The sequence below is a fragment of the Calidris pugnax genome, unplaced genomic scaffold (assembly GCF_001431845.1).
Source record: "Calidris pugnax isolate Ruff unplaced genomic scaffold, ASM143184v1 scaffold8, whole genome shotgun sequence".
Classification (NCBI taxonomy): domain Eukaryota; kingdom Metazoa; phylum Chordata; class Aves; order Charadriiformes; family Scolopacidae; genus Calidris; species Calidris pugnax.
The window spans coordinates 21,228,330-21,245,514 of NW_015090830.1; positions in this window are offsets into that span (position 1 = coordinate 21,228,330).

Below are 17,185 nucleotides of genomic sequence, written 5' to 3' on the forward strand. Positions count from 1 at the left end.
GACATCAACTAAAAACAGGTTCAAAACCAGATTAGGCAACTCAGGGCTATCAGTGACTAAGTCACACTGACCTGAATGAATTTCATGTCAGACTCAGCATGGCACTTTCAATACCCTGCAGAAAAAAGTCATGTTGCTGGTGGTATGAAATTGTACTTCTTGTCTTAAAGTGTTCTCATATTTAAAATGTGTCCTTAGATGGTGAAGTGAGCTGTCAAAGTTATGTTCTTGGCACAGTTGGTCAGAAAAATTGGAAAAGAACTGTATCAGAAATCAAAACCCCTCGCAAAAGAGGATTGCTTTCAGCAGACTCCTGGAAGAAAATCAGTGAGAAAAGTACTGACAATGTAGTATTGAAACATCCCAGTCTATATTTTATTTTGAAACAACTTTCTGACTTGATTTTTTTTTTTACTTTGTATTAGCTTTTTCGCTACAACATAATATTAACTTTAAAAAGTCAAAGTCAAAACAGAATGTTTCAGTTTCCATTACAACGAAACCTGTCAATCAACTTGAAATACGTAGATTTTTTTTTTAATTCCCCTTTGCTGAGAATTTCAGACTTTGGGGGTTTCACTGCAATTCAGAATAAAGTCAACTTTCAAAACCTGAAAGATCTTTAAAAAACAGGACTCCTAATCTTTAAAACTTGGGCAAAGTCACTCTATGTTCTTTCTCTTTCCATTTGCTTATCTGAAAAGTGGTAATAATGTCACAGATCCATTTTTGCAAAGCCCTTTCAGACTGAGAACCGAAGAATCACACATTTCTGTGTCTGATGTTAACATTGCACAATCTTAAGCACCATCCCAATCCCGTTGGTCTCAACTTTTCCCCTTTTTCCCCTAGTCATATGTTCACAAATTTCAAGGGTACAACATATGGTGTAATTCTTCTGTGAAAATTGCCCAGAATGCATTTTGGGCCTTTCTTTTTCCTCCTCTCCTTTTTCTCCTGTAATTGCCTAATGTTTTCGCTTTGCCTTTTTATTTGTGCAAACTGGTATTTTTTCCCTTCTGGGATGGGAGGAGGAGTTACTGTCTTGGGGACTATTGGATTTTTCCCCTGTCCAAGATCTTTTTATGGTTAGTGGCTTATCGAGTGGAGCATGCAAACTCCTGACAGTCCAAGCAGAGCTGAATCAACTTTGGCAGGACAGTATGAGGAAGCTTACAGTGCTGCCACTTGTGCTATAAATACAAAACTAAAAGGAAGATCTCATTCCCTCAACTATGCACATTACGTCCTCAAACTGGGGACTCAAGCATGCTTTGTACTGTACGTTAGCCATCTGCACCAGAGGGAATGTCTTCCTCGTTTCGTTCCCAGGATGGAGGCATCAGGATTGCTATGAGATAGCGTGAGGCAGGAAGAGTTTTCTGGGTCCTGGAATGCCAATAAGCACTTCAAACATCTCCCTTGGCTTCTGGAGTCCCTGCATCCAGCACCCCAGAGCGTGATTTCTTTTTATAAAAAGAAAGCCTGTGCTATTTTTCATACCAATCACATGCTGTTCTAAATGGCTTAAAAGTTTCAAGGACTCCAAATGCTGAAAAACAGCTGTATGCTGATGTGAGCAGCATGTGTAAGGATGATTTAAATCTAGTTTTTATCCTATTTAACTCCCAGTGGCTTTTATGTTTTCCATAAATGGCTTAGAAAAGTTCTTGGCTGGAAAGAGCCATAAAAACATGTAATAAATTCTTTGTAGTCTCAACATGAGCAATTAATCATATTTTGCATGTTTGTTTTCTGGGATTTTGTTTGCTTTCTGTGACTTTGACATGTCTTGGATTTCTGATGAGCCTCCCATTCCTCACTAAATGCTGATCCACACTGATAAACTGTCTTTTATGCTTTGGTTTCAAGGTAGTGACCCACATGTGGAACAGAACATCTGTTGCATGGGACGGCCACAAGGACAAGGACCACCTGTGTCCTGCTGAAATGTGAGTCTTCCTAAAAATCTTTCCTGTAGGATGATTATTCTCAGCAACCCAGAGGCCACAAGAGGCAGTAGGACTCCTTAGCAAGAGCTTAGCAGATAACAAGTAGTTTTGGGTTTTGACTGTGCCCTGTTGCTAACTTGGGAAAGTGCTCTGCGGTATCCAACCCAGCCCAGCAGAACTGCTGACAGAGGATTTCAGGTCCTCCTAAGCAGATCGTAGTGCTCGTATTCACGTCACATCTCCAGGGTCAGATTTAGTGATAATTTGACTCAAACTAATATCTACATAAGGGGATTTTGCAAATTTATAATTTCCAAAGGGCACATCTGCTAATATTCTATTATAATTTCTGAACTCCATTTCTTTCATTAAGGAGCTAATTTTGTTCCCAAGAGGATCATTAGCTTTTACCCATTTTGATTAATTTAATTCATATTACCAATAGCTACCTAAGGCTTTAGAACTGGATGGGAACTTTTAGCTTTTGCTTTAACGCAGTCTCTCATCATGAGAAATCTTGTCACCTCTAATTGCATTTAAAGGAATTTAAATTCACTTTTTCAGACTTTGGGGGTTTCACTGCAATTCAGAATAAAGTCAACTTTCAAAACCTGAAAGATCTTTAAAAAACAGGACTCCTAATCTTTAAAACTTGGGCAAAGTCACTCTATGTTCTTTCTCTTTCCATTTGCTTATCTGAAAAGTGGTAATAATGTCACAGATCCATTTTTGCAAAGCCGTTTCAGACTGAGAACCGAAGAATCACACATTTCTGTGTCTGATGTTAACATTGCACAATCTTAAGCACCATCCCAATCCCGTTGGTCTCAACTTTTCCCCTTTTTCCCCTAGTCATATGTTCACAAATTTCAAGGGTACAACATATGGTGTAATTCTTCTGTGAAAATTGCCCAGAACGCATTTTGGGCCTTTCTTTTTCCTCCTCTCCTTTTTCTCCTGTAATTGCCTAATGTTTTCGCTTTGCCTTTTTATTTGTGCAAACTGGCATTTTTTCCCTTCTGGGATGGGAGGAGGAGTTACTGTCTTGGGGACTATTGGATTTTTCCCCTGTCCAAGATCTTTTTATGGTTAGTGGCTTATCGAGTGGAGCATGCAAACTCCTGACAGTCCAAGCAGAGCTGAATCAACTTTGGCAGGACAGTATGAGGAAGCTTACAGTGCTGCCACTTGTGCTATAAATACAAAACTAAAAGGAAGATCTCATTCCCTCAACTATGCACATTACGTCCTCAAACTGGGGACTCAAGCATGCTTTGTACTGTACGTTAGCCATCTGCACCAGAGGGAATGTCTTCCTCGTTTCGTTCCCAGGATGGAGGCATCAGGATTGCTATGAGATAGCGTGAGGCAGGAAGAGTTTTCTGGGTCCTGGAATGCCAATAAGCACTTCAAACATCTCCCTTGGCTTCTGGAGTCCCTGCATCCAGCACCCCAGAGCGTGATTTCTTTTTATAAAAAGAAAGCCTGTGCTATTTTTCATACCAATCACATGCTGTTCTAAATGGCTTAAAAGTTTCAAGGACTCCAAATGCTGAAAAACAGCTGTATGCTGATGTGAGCAGCATGTGTAAGGATGATTTAAATCTAGTTTTTATCCTATTTAACTCCCAGTGGCTTTTATGTTTTCCATAAATGGCTTAGAAAAGTTCTTGGCTGGAAAGAGCCATAAAAACATGTAATAAATTCTTTGTAGTCTCAACATGAGCAATTAATCATATTTTGCTTGTTTGTTTTCTGGGATTTTGTTTGCTTTCTGTGACTTTGACATGTCTTGGATTTCTGATGAGCCTCCCATTCCTCACTAAATGCTGATCCACACTGATAAACTGTCTTTTATGCTTTGGTTTCAAGGTAGTGACCCACATGTGGAACAGAACATCTGTTGCATGGGACGGCCACAAGGACAAGGACCACCTGTGTCCTGCTGAAATGTGAGTCTTCCTAAAAATCTTTCCTGTAGGATGATTATTCTCAGCAACCCAGAGGCCACAAGAGGCAGTAGGACTCCTTAGCAAGAGCTTAGCAGATAACAAGTAGTTTTGGGTTTTGACTGTGCCCTGTTGCTAACTTGGGAAAGTGCTCTGCGGTATCCAACCCAGCCCAGCAGAACTGCTGACAGAGGATTTCAGGTCCTCCTAAGCAGATCGTAGTGCTCGTATTCACGTCACATCTCCAGGGTCAGATTTAGTGATAATTTGACTCAAACTAATATCTACATAAGGGGATTTTGCAAATTTATAATTTCCAAAGGGCACATCTGCTAATATTCTATTATAATTTCTGAACTCCATTTCTTTCATTAAGGAGCTAATTTTGTTCCCAAGAGGATCATTAGCTTTTACCCATTTTGATTAATTTAATTCATATTACCAATAGCTACCTAAGGCTTTAGAACTGGATGGGAACTTTTAGCTTTTGCTTTAACGCAGTCTCTCATCATGAGAAATCTTGTCACCTCTAATTGCATTTAAAGGAATTTAAATTCACTTCCTTTGACATTTTTTTCCAGATCCATACTGAGTAAAGTGCATGTTGCGCTCTTCATAATGCTCTCATTCTACCTTCATTAAAACCTTAAGCCTGGAGGGCTCTTTGTCCAGGATTTTCCAAAAATCATTCTCAGAAGGCTTGATCCCAAGAGATATGAGATTTCCTCAGCTCCCACTGAGCTACAGAGCAGCACTATAGATTTTCTTCTCCTTGTATTTGTTGCAGCAGAGTTCAGCCTTGGGCTTTCTTCCTCCACAATTCTCTCTGGGTCCTTACATCCATCTTTACAGCTATCTTGGGACATTTATGCACAGGAGAGAGGAGGTGGCCAAGGAAATTATCTTTCACCCATCATGGACATGAGGATGAGGTAACAACAGCAAAGAAGTGACCAAGGGACAATAACCACACTTTTACAGAAGTAGGAGTAGATGCTGTTAGTGAATGGGCCAAACTGGGCTTCTTGGACATCTCTGATAGCTACCATGCTCTCTGCAGCCTCTATTAGACAAAAGCCACTTTGCTTTCTCTTTTCCCACTACCACATTTAAGCACCAGGCACTGGCTGTGACCATAAGTATGTCCATCACCAGCAGCTTCTTCTCATATCCTGATGGTGACCTGATAGCAAAGTGCAAGTGTATGTTCCTGCATTCCCCCTTTCTTCCCATTTTTCTTTCAAAGGTTTGGACTTGCAAAGTCTACAGGGGTGTTCAGTTTTCATTTCTATTGACTGTCAATGGGAATTCATCCTCGCTGGATGAAAAATCACCCTCCTCAGGCCTAAAATGCCACTCTGCATGTTCCTAATTGCCTTGTTGTTTTTGGATGCTCAGTTTCAGCTGTGGGGATTGTAGTTGATCTTGCAATTCCCTGATATTATCATTAAAACTGGTGGGTAGTGATCACAGGTAAAACCACATGATGTAGGAAACAGGCTTTCAAAGCCCTTTGCAGTGGCAACTACAAATGACAGAAATGTGGTAAATGTTTTGCATGGACGCAGTACGAGCAGAATCTGCATTCTCCAAATGGCACATCTTGGGAGACCACAGGGTTGCTATTTAGAGACCTTGAACATTCACCAAATCCAGCAGGAACTGTGGGCGCTATAAATAGTACGTGCTGAGACTGACGTGGCAGAGCTGGAGCCGAGGAATAGTGCTGTGAAACCTCTGGGATAAAGGCAGAGAAGTGAAAAAAATGGGTCTGGATGCAGAGTTTGGCCCATACTGTTGAAGCTAAGGTAGTTACAACCACAATTATGTGAATTCCCTTGCTGCATGCATATTTTGTAGTGCACAAGTGGGAGGCAGCCTGCAAAGCCGTGCCTCGTTGCACGCTGATTTTGATATAGAGACAACGCTGAGTACCAGCGTGAAGAGGACCTTCTTCTGAAATGGCTGGCTGCCCTATACATACAGCACAAATGCAGTAAACTCCTTATCTTGCCAGCCTATAAATCTTTGTTGACCATCTCTGTACATGTCTCCATAAGAACATTTGATCTAATAGTCTTTTTAAAAATTTCCCTTCATTTTCCAGTATAACCCCCCAGTGAATCATTAATGTAACAAGATAAAGATCTCTAGCTAAGGAATTATTCTTATTATAAAGTTCCCAAGTTCTAGTAGCAAACCTCTCCAGGGTATATATTAAACCAAAAAGGTCCCACACAATCATTTAAATCTACAAAATTCAATTCATTTCTGACTCCCTCCAGGCACTTGTTTTATAGTGATCTAATAAAGGGGAGTTGTGGCTGTTAAATGATAAAGTCTCCAAAGGGGACATGGGAACTCTGCACACAAGTCCCCAACATTTGCTGGGAAGCTTTATTGCTCCATCTCGCCTGCATCCCTTTTGGAAAGAAAACCTTTCAAAGTCTTTCAAAATGAATAGATGATTCTGTTTTTAAAGAAAAGCAAAGTCCATAAAATTTCCTTAGATCAATGTACTGCTCGAGGATATAGGTTACAAAAAGATTAAGCACTTAATTGTTTCAGAAATTATGAGTATGCCTTCACCAAATCACTGAAACTGAAGATGGAGAAGATGCACAACTGCTCTGCTTCCTTGCTTGGGCAGGAATGTTCGTGGTGATGCTTTTCCTGCTACTTCCTCCAGTCTGGTTCTAAATTAGCTGTGAAATTATCATTGGTTCAATTCTGCCGTGCGATAATGCACATAGATTCCCTGGCAGACAATGTCTGATGGGGTTTTTTTTCCACAGGCTTAAAAATAGAGAGGTAGGGATGATAAAATACTAGCTCTCCTGATTGCATCAAAAGCATAACTGCAGGTATATCGGTATCATCCACTAAACCGCACTCAAGAGACATCAGAAGCTTTTTTTTACAGTTGGAAAATATATGTACATGAGGTGGTGTGATAGAAAAAAGAGCTGCTTACCTGATGTTAAACACAATTTCCTACCTAACGCAGATGAAGGGCTAGGTCAAGCTTGGTAATACCACTGTGAGTTCCAGTTCAGCTGAAAAACCCCAGGGCTAACCATCATCAGCTAATACAGGTTTTTCAGTATCCATTTTTGTCCACACTGAGAGAATATTTAATTTTACTTTTAACTGTGCGGGTAACTACTGTATTTTGCAATGTCTTGTATTTTCCTGGTAAAGATGAGGCACAAAAGAGAAAATTGGAGCTTCCATCCAAAATGTAAAAAACAACCTTTCTGAGGTGAACCCATAAGAGACCAGCTGAGATCCAGCTTTATTTCCAAGGAAGCCAATTCATTTAGTCCTCCAGCGCCCACACCTTAACACGTTAAGTGTTTTTTGGGGTTGCCACTGGGACTGAATGTTTTTTCGGCCAAAGGCAGGCTTTGTGAGAATGTTTAAAGAAATCAATATGTGAGGTTTGTCTAAGGTTACATGTTTGTTAATGTTTTATTGATTACGCTATTGGTTGTAAATTATGTAACTTAATAAAACCGGGGACTCTTTCTAATAAAGACAAAGAGGTTATTCCATTAGCTGGCAACTTAAGGCAAAGAAACTTAATAATATAGCACATTATAAGACCACAGCCCAGAGACTGACAAATCCAATTCATCATGTAAGTGGCTGTGATGTTGCAGACACTGGGCTACGTCCTCATGCAATTAGGCAGCACAGGTCAGGTATAAAAGAGGGTGAAGTTTGCTTTCTGAAGCAGTGATGTGGCCATAAAAAGAGGACAAGAAAAGTGAAGTGGCCTGAAAGGACACCTGGAGCCATTCTGGAGCCAGGGGCACCCCCTGAGCACCCCGTGCATGTGGAGATGGCATGTGTGCCATCGCAGCCTTGTTAGCCGAGACTACTTTTCAACAGCAGTTTTCCCCAAAACTGCTTCCCGCATCTCCTTGGTGATGAACCTCTTTTATTTATTTTATTTTAAAGAAAGCTCTCATCATACAGAAAAAAAACAATCCTGAAAATGCTTTTATAAGGAAATGAAACACTGAATTTCCAAGATTGCCTCACCACAATACAATTGCATTTCCACAGCTGTGGAGGACAGACACTGCAGCTCCTCGCGGCACATGTGGGATTAACAAGCGATTGGTTGCAGAAATGGGTCTTATATTTGACTTCATGGCAGTTGCCAGGCACGGGACTTGTTCTGAGTGCAGAAAAAAGCATCCCATGTCAGAGGAGGAGGGAGCACCTCCTCTCACTGCCTCGGCAACCTGCTGCTTTTTATTTAGCTTGGAAGCAGAGGCTCCAGAGCCTGTTTCCTGAGCGGTGCCCAGCCCTGACCCCCTCCCATCCACACACATTCCAGCCAGCACCCTCTCAGATCCAGGCACAGTATTTAAAGACAGGTGTCAGCAAGGCCACCCGGACCACTCTTTGGGTGCTTGAAGCACCATCAATCCACAGAAGGCCCAGTGGTCACTGGGATTTCCAATTAATGTGAGCCAGGAGCTGGAGGAATCTGTCTCTTGGGTCAATGAATCCGGGCAGATAAATGGACGTATTCAGGATTGCCTGGTTTGTTTTGCAAATGTAAGGTCTTTCAGCTACTGCATTAGGAAGTTTTCGGTTTCTCATCCTCCTAATTAAAATCCTTATTTTATTAAGAAATTCAGAGGTTGGGACCCAATTCTGCTCACCGTTACACACGTGTAAAGTCAAGGCAGTTACGAGGTGCTGCGTGCATGGAGCAGCTCCAACACCATGGATTTGAAGCTGTGAATTAATCCCACAGGAAGGCTCATTTACATCATTGAGAATTTAAGGGGAAAGGCGTAACAAAACTGGCTCTGTTTATTTGGGCTTGTTTAGGAACAGGTGTGTCCTGCCCTACAGTATCCATCCTAAACTGAAGTCCATCCCCACAACTAATACCATACCTTTTCACTCCAATCACTGTCCTCTCAGTCCTGGAAGAGTAACAAAAAGCTCACAGCCCAAGTAGTAACTCAGAAAAAAACCCAAAAGCTTAAAGGAAACACCAAAATAAAAATTTAAAATATCCTCAGGGACAGCGATCTGCTTTTATATGTCTCTATAGCAAGAGGAAGAAACCAGGCCACACTAGTACAAGAGCGATCATACAGCATGTTTGGAACAACTCTCAGAATGAGCTTGTGTAGCAGGATTTATTTTTAAAACCCAGCAATCAGTGAAATGATGGACTGCTGGTGCTCTGCAGGGCACAAAATGAGCTCCAAAGCATACGACCCACATAACAGCAAATTATTCTGACTTGACCGTTACCCACAGGTAATGAAGCTAATGAGCTAACGAGGAACTGCCGGCCTGGTGTTGGTCTCAAGTGGGAGATGATGGCCTGAACCTTTTACCATTGCAGCAGATGACGAGTTGCCTCAACCCCTTCATTTGTCTGGTGTGGAGGTAAATTTTGTGGGGGGCATGAGTAATGGTGGAAAGGAATGATTAAACAGTTCCAAACGTAAGGTCATGTTTGCAAGCAGAAATACTGCTGTAAGGAATGGAATCTCTCAGGTAATGGTTGTTTCTGCCACGTGGCTGTTACCCTGATTTGCGCTGTCACTGCCGCCAATTTAACCCTGACCCCAGCCCCCATCCCGTTGTTCCTGGCTCTGTCTGATTCCTGCCTTCAAGCAAACTGGAAAGGAAAAGGAAAACCAGAAAAGCTGCCACAGCATCAGGACGAGCACACAGCTCTCCCAGGTATGCTGTACCCGGTCATTACGTTTTTTCCATCTTTCTTTTGTCTTGCAACGTTGTGTTCACATCTAATTAGGACCTGATAGTGCAAATGCTCAGTGTCGTTTTAATATTTATTCCCATGAATAACCTTTCTGAAATGAAAGAATTAGTGATTGCATGATCAAAGCCACCATAAACTCTGTGTTCTCTGAGGTGGCAAGTGTGTTTTATATTTGCTCCCTAAGCTGCTTTGAGCACTGTGGCCACTGAAAAAATAATGCATAGCAATGAGTTTTCAATAACAATACTTAAGAATTCTTCACTGATGAGAAGGGAAAATGTCTGATTCAATCATAATTTTTTATGTGTTGAGTTTTTTTTTTCTTTATGGGCTTGTTAAATAAGCATGAACGAGGTACAGTATCCTGGGTTTTATTGGAGGCATAAGCATCAGACTCATTCACAAAATGCTCCCCATTATTGCCTGTAATTGAAAAACAAAAGAAAATAGTCTCTTTGGGAGTTTAACATATATTATTTCTTTTAAAGAGCTAATGCTGGGGGAGATAGGCAGCATTAATTCTTTGTGCTCTTTTTAATTTGCATTATTTTTTAATCCTTTCAATAACTCAAGACCCAGCATTCATAGTTAAATGTGCTTTTTCTTTTCTTTTTTTTAATTAATGCTTACAGTCCAATGTCAGGTCACTTTCTCTATGCGTGCCTTGGATACTTAACTTTATTGCTCATTGATTTATGTTTTGGTGGGACCCAGCACTATCAATCATTGTGCTAGATACTCTACAGACTTCTGATAAAGATGATGGCCCAATCTACATGATCAGAAACAACAGTTGGACAAAAGCACTAAGCAGCAGCTCCGGAGCAAGGGGGATGTGGGAGGGAAGGCAAGGCCAAGAGGACAAGTTCAGATGATGTTGTTGTGGAGTTTTGCAGAAACCTCCACCCTGTTTTCCCAGCATACCTTCTCTGTGCCTTTTAAAAGCTTTTTAAAAATATAAATCACTATAAAGTAATAGAGAAGTAAAACTAACACTGGAGAAGGGGGTGGAGGACAAAGCAGTCTCCTGGTGGGAATTGTGTTTTATTAAATGGCCCCTGGTAGAAAAACATTTAGCAATGACTCTAGAGATTTCTCGTCCTCTTCAGTTTTTTTTGTTCCTGGGAGAAGTTATCTTGCTGACTTTCCCAATTTTAGTGACTCCAAGGACAAATGTGTGCTGAGGTAGAGACTTGTCACAGAGCGATGGCTGGAGCATGCAGAAGCCCCAGTGCAAGGGGTGTCATGCAAATGTACTGAGAAGGTCTTGACTTTTCTTGTGTCTGCAGGGGATGCTGGTGGCAACACCCCTTTCACATCTTGGGACAGAGTAGTTCTCGTCCCCAGCCACGAAGAAGCCAGGGAACTTTCTCCTTGCCACCCTTGCAGCATCTGGGAACAGCACAATGGGAGAAAGTGGGAGGAGAGAAAAGATGTTATTGAAGATCATAGGTCACGATCTGGGAAACTCTTTAAACTTACCCCAATTTTGTCTACTTAGCATTTCATCAAAATGCAGCCATGTTTTAAACAAATCTCTGAAGCCTGTCTCTCCAGTGAAGCCCATTACGTTTTGTGCTGCACAACTTTGATCTCACAGAACAGTCTCTTTATATTAAGTAATAAGGCATCATTTGGTTTGCATTTCATCCATTCTTTATCACATTTACATTCAGGTAATTGCTTCCACATGCTCTTTAGTAAAAGAGAAATCCAACTGCAGTTCAGGCATGTTTACGTTTATGGATGGATCGAATATGTCAAGTGTCGACGTTTTATTTCATTTTTTTTTCCCCAAAGTGGCCAATCCTCAAAGACTGCTCTGGAGGGGGGAGGAGAGGGAGAGTCAGTAATTCATGTTTCAAAATTTTCCAAAATTGCTCCCAACTGAGATGTTTTTCAAAGCCCTAATTTACCATACACAAACCTTTAACGCTTACCATGCCATCATGTTTATGTCAGGGTAGGCCTCCTGTGCATTCAGTTGTGTGTTGTTATTTAATATGGAAAAAGCTTTAACTCTTTCTATGCTATGAGATGTAAATAAGTTAGGCCTGGGAGTATTTTTGCAGAGTAGGAGAAAGCTGTATTTTGTCCTTCCTAGGAATTTACGGTGAGTAACCCCACTTGTCTCCTGCGCTGCTAGCAGAAAAAGGAGTAGTTTGCCAACTACAGCATGAATCGTGAAGCCTGTGAGAGTAGCAGTGTGAACGTATTAATGCTAAAATACAGTGAATTTAATTTTTATTTTTTTCTTTTTTGCATGAAAACAACTGTTGGGAAGGATTGGAAACAAAGTACGGGCTGTACTGGAAGATGTAGAACAGATCCGTGTTCTGTGTGCTATATAAAGATAAATCTTCATACGCCGACAGTTGTTGTCAGCAGAGTTGATGGGTTTTTTTTCTTTTGCTAATGTTAATGGTAATGTACTAGCACAATTTAACAGAGACATTTACAGCTGTTAAGATGGAGTGAAATGGAAGGAAGCTGTGAGAAGACAAACCCAGGAGATTTGACACGTGCTTAGGTGACAGGAAACAAGAACTGTGGGGAGAATCTCTTATTCTGAGGTCATGGCAAACTTTACCAAATTCTGTTGTTTAGGAACTGTAGTAAATGTTGTAGGACTGCTGCTCCTCTTTGTTTGCTGATGTTGAGTGAGTTGGGGGACGGGAGATGGGGAGGTTTGTTTCTGCAATGGAGGGAGTGCTATAACCAGTCCCTCTTTTAAGCAGAGCGCAGTGAGCCGGTCACAATTGCCTGGATCTTAATCCACTTGACTGTATTTGTGTAATAAGTAGGGCAGAGGGCCCAGCAACCCAATTTGGGCACAGATACTGCTCCGTGCACTTAACAAAAGTACTACTATAGTATGCAAATCTCACATTTCTGCTTGGGACCCGGGCAGCCTCCAAAAAGTCCCATGCAGATCATCTGTTTATACTAGGCACTTACCATAATGTAAGGGCACTTCACAGCACTTAGTGTAGGTCTCCTACTACTGTCCCTAGAAAGTAAGACAGCCTTAAAGAGCTCCTCAGTAACTTGGGTCCCGTGAAATGCAGGTCTAGAGGGGCTTAGCTGAAGGACCTATCCTCAGGACCAGTGTCTTGCAGCCTAGCAGAAAGGTCCCAGCATCTGATCTGAGATTGCAGTTTTTATTAATTTAAGGGCCCAGTTGCAAGCCCACGGATGGGAGCTGCGTGAGACAGTACAGAGAAGGGGGACCTGGCTCCCCCAGCCAGGAGAGCCGTTTGGCTCCAACTCCATGAGCAGTGGCCCACCTGCTAAACTGCCCCATGAGGCAGCAAGTCTGTGTAGAGCATCCCAGCGTGAGAGCTGTATCCTTGCCTTGTAAGCAGGAAGCTGGCTCTTTTGCCACCTTATGCCACAAATTAGGAATATTTTTTTTTTACTTTTTAAGCTGTGGGAAGCAGTCTTAAAAGTTTCACTAAGGTCTAGGTAGACAGCATCCACAGCCTTCCCCTCGTCCACTAAGCAGGTCACCTTGTCATAGAAGGAGATAGGCAGGTCCTGCTTAACTAATCTTTCATAAACCCACACTGACCGGGCCTGATCACCTGGGTTTTCCTGTACATTCCATGTGATGGCACTCAAGATGATCTGCTCCATAAACTTCTCCAGCACTGAGGTCTGTAGTTCTCCAGATCTTACTTCTGGCTGCTCTCGTAGATAAGTGTCACATTTGCCAACCTCCAATCAACTGGGACCTCCCCAGGTAGCTGGGACTGATGATAAATGATGGAATGTGGCTTGGTGAGCACTTCCCCCATCTTCATCAGTACCCCTGGGTGGATCCCACCTGGCCCCATAAACTTGTGTGTGTCTAAGCGGTGTTGCAGGTTGCTAACCATTTCCCCTTGGATTATGGGGGCTTCATTCTGCTCCCCTTCCCTGTCCTCCAGCTCAGGGGCTGGGTACCTGGAGAACAACTGAACAATAATTACTAACTTCCTCATGGGTACTGAGGAGAATGCTTTTAGGTCTCCCCAAACCCATCTCTTCTCCAGGCTGAACAAGCTCCAGTCTGTCAGCCTCTCCTAACAGGGCAAGCACCCCAGCCCTGACTGCCTTGGGGGTAGTTTGGGGGCCCAGAACTGGACAAGGTATCTAGGTGTGGTCTAAGGAGTGCTGCGTGGGGGATCTACTTGATATGCTGTGTTCCTGTCCATGTAGCCACAGATGCTGCTGGCTATCCAGACCTCTGGTGCTCAGTACGTACCTGCAGGGTTTCTTTAGCAGTAATGTGCTCAACACACTCTCCATTTGTGGAGCTGACACAGGCCCATCAGCTCAGCTGCCCACCTGAGCTCCAGCAGCCGCATCTCAAGAGAGGCATGCTAGCTGGTGCTAACGAAGGGAAGGGGTTAATTTCTCCTGGCTTGTACATAACCCTACACTTCCAGCTCAGTAGATGGAAGGAATGTGATTAAATCAGTGTTGATACCAAGTCTGAGAACAGATGTGAGAGTGAATTGGCAGAGCTGGAATTCAGATGGGATGAAAATAGCAAAAGGGAGTGGGTGGAAACTGTCACACATTTGTGTTACAGGTGCTTGGTCTAGACCCCAGCATTTGCAGAGACTCCTGTACTTTTCTGCTTATCAATTCTTATTAATCCAGTTTCTCTTGTCAGCAGGGCCTTTTTCCTTCAACGTTAATGTCCAGCAGTTCAAACCTCCTGTTCTCTCCCCTGAAGGACAGCTGGGGTAAAAAGTTCCTTCCAGCTCCAAGCAGGCAACAAGGTGTAAATATTGCCAATTTCCCCACCTCTCACACAAGACAGCACTTGAACTCATTCACTCCCATTTATAGACAGGGAAACTGAGGCACACAGTGCAAATGTTTGGTGCAAAACCACCAAACAAACAAAAAAAACCCCTAACCAATACAGGCTGTTTTTACTCCCTTGGCAGAAGGCACTGAAAGACTCTGCAGAGAGCAAAGCCCATGTTTGCACTGGGCTTGTAGAATGTGTGTTTCCATTAGGACCTTAGTTGTTGCCCCTTGCCTTTGATCTGTCCATGGGGTTGGCTTTATTGGTTTTGGGGTTGGGGTTTTTTGTTTGGTTTTTTTTTTGCACTGCCTGTGATCTCTGTTTTGTAACCGAGTAAATGCTTAAAATCAGCCCAGACCATCCATTTGCAGCGCAACCGATGCACTTGTAACTCAGCCACAGGGATGGAGCAAGTCTTTCCATCAAAGGGAGGGGAAGACTCGTATGGCTTGGATGTAAGATGAAGCCTTCAAAGGATCCACCGCTGCTTGCAGCGACCCATGTCGGTCTTACCACCACCCATCCCCTCGGTGGATTTTTCAGGATTTACGTCACCCCTCCAGAGAGCTAACAGCACTCTTCTTGCAGCTTTACCAGAAAGTACTATCAGCTGTAGTCAGCAAAAAGCAAAGCACTGCAAACACAGGTCTTGGCAGGGAGGTGAGGAGAGAACAGACCATCAACCAAAAAAATTTGGTATTGCCTTTATTTGTAACTCTTTAATCTCCCCAGCAGTTTGTTCCGCAAGTGGCTAAGAATCAGGGGTTTGCTGATATTTGCTTAAAAAGGAAAAACTTCCAATTTACCCTTAACGACGTAGCTGTGACATAGCGTAGAAGTGGTGCCTTTGTGTACGGAGATGAGGAAAATCAATTGCAGTTCCCGAGGGACAGGGGCATTGTCTGAGAAGGTCGCCAAGTACTCGCAGTTGCTAAATGGACTTGGAACTGGATCCCCCCCCAGCGCTGCATGGCTGCTCAGCTCCACGCCGAGGGGGGGAAGAAAGGGAATGTGTGCACCAGGGACATGCTCTCTGTGCTCTCCAAAGTGGTCTTACCAAGGGCAGAAGAAAGGAGGGAGGCAGGCATTCAGCCTGCCCAAAGAGCCGTATTCTCTTTGTATCACTCACGGGCACGTGCCGAGGATTACTTCAGTCCACGTTGCTGAATAGAAGCCCGTTTGTAACTTCTGCTTGGGAGAAATAGGTTGAAAACTGTTCAGCCTTCCCAGGAAATATTACTGTTGCAGTGCTATCAAGGTCACTGTCAGCCTGGGTTATCTGCTATGTAAGTGCTAGCCGCACAAATCAGGCTTAGCTAAGGGCTATAATTCATACACTCAGCATTTTGTGGATGATGTCCTTTACCTTTCCCTCATTGCCATTTTGGATATTCATTTAGCTCTGGTGCATGGCCGTTGCAATTTCTCTTTGGGATCATTTCCCCATGTAGTGCAGTGTTTTGCTGTATATTCCTTAATCACAGCTGTACACACTTGCTCTGTATAAGTAATTTTATATATAGTGCTTATTGTTATCTTTGAATGCAGATGGTTCACCTTTGGACAAAACAAGAGAAAAATGCAGGTTACGGGGCAGGAGGGGGAATGAAAAAGTTAGAAAACCCACAGGAAATATTAACAAGGAAGCTCCTGTGATTAAGGCACCCAGGGGAGAGTCAGGAAACCTCAGATCTCTTCGCAATTCTGAGCCAGACTTCTTCAGGAGCTTTTTGATTTCCAGGTGTCTTAGCTTTTATTTATAAAACAAAGATTATGCTATTTCTCACCTCACAGATTTGTTGAGATTAACTAAATTCCCGATTCTAAAATGTATTGTTAGAAAGTATTACGAAGAACTGTTCTAGCATACACATATGCTTTTATAGTGTCTTACAAAACTACAGGCATCAATAATAAGAGTGGTGGAAAATAATTCTTTCTGTCTAACAAAGCAATTAATCTCTATAATCAAAACAGTTTCTTGATTGTGCAATCCGCAACACGTTGCCTGTAATAATGAAGTGTTAAAGCCTAAAGAATGTGTGCATGGGCTCATCCCCTGTATTCTGGGCTGGCTGAGGCAGTAATTTTGAAATATGAATAGGTCCATATTGCAAGGAAGGACTGTCTCTTCTGAGATACTATGTTGAAAAATGTGTGGCTCATCCTGTAAGATTTTCAGACGTTATTTTATTTTATTTTTTTTTCCCCTGTTAGTGCTGAAGTTGCTATAATACATTAGCCTTTATCCTTCAGTTGCCTGGTTCTGATTCGTAATATTAGGTTAATGTTAGGTTTTGTCCTACAATGCCACAGCAGTATCTTTACATCCCAGATGTGCAGGCACCTTTTTTGCTTTAGGTTACCTGTTTCTCTCCAGCTCTGTGGCTCAGTCAAGCATCTCAGCATAAGACTTTCTCACTGCTTATGCCTTCTAAACTCTTTAATGCGTTTCACTGGCCTTGAACATGATCACTTCTACTGCACAGCTGGGCCTACAGCAAAGCCCCAGAATCAACCAGACTTAAAACTTCTGAGCCTGAAATGTGACTCCCAGTGTTGTTGCCTCAGGCCCCATCTTCTGGATTGCAGACAGTTTGGCTCGGGGAAAAAGTAATGGGTATAGTTGCTCACACAAAGTCCCTTTTTTCATTCTGTCCTATCTGATCTGATCCTATTTATATACTGAAGAAATTATTTTTAAAGTGTTTCAGCCTTT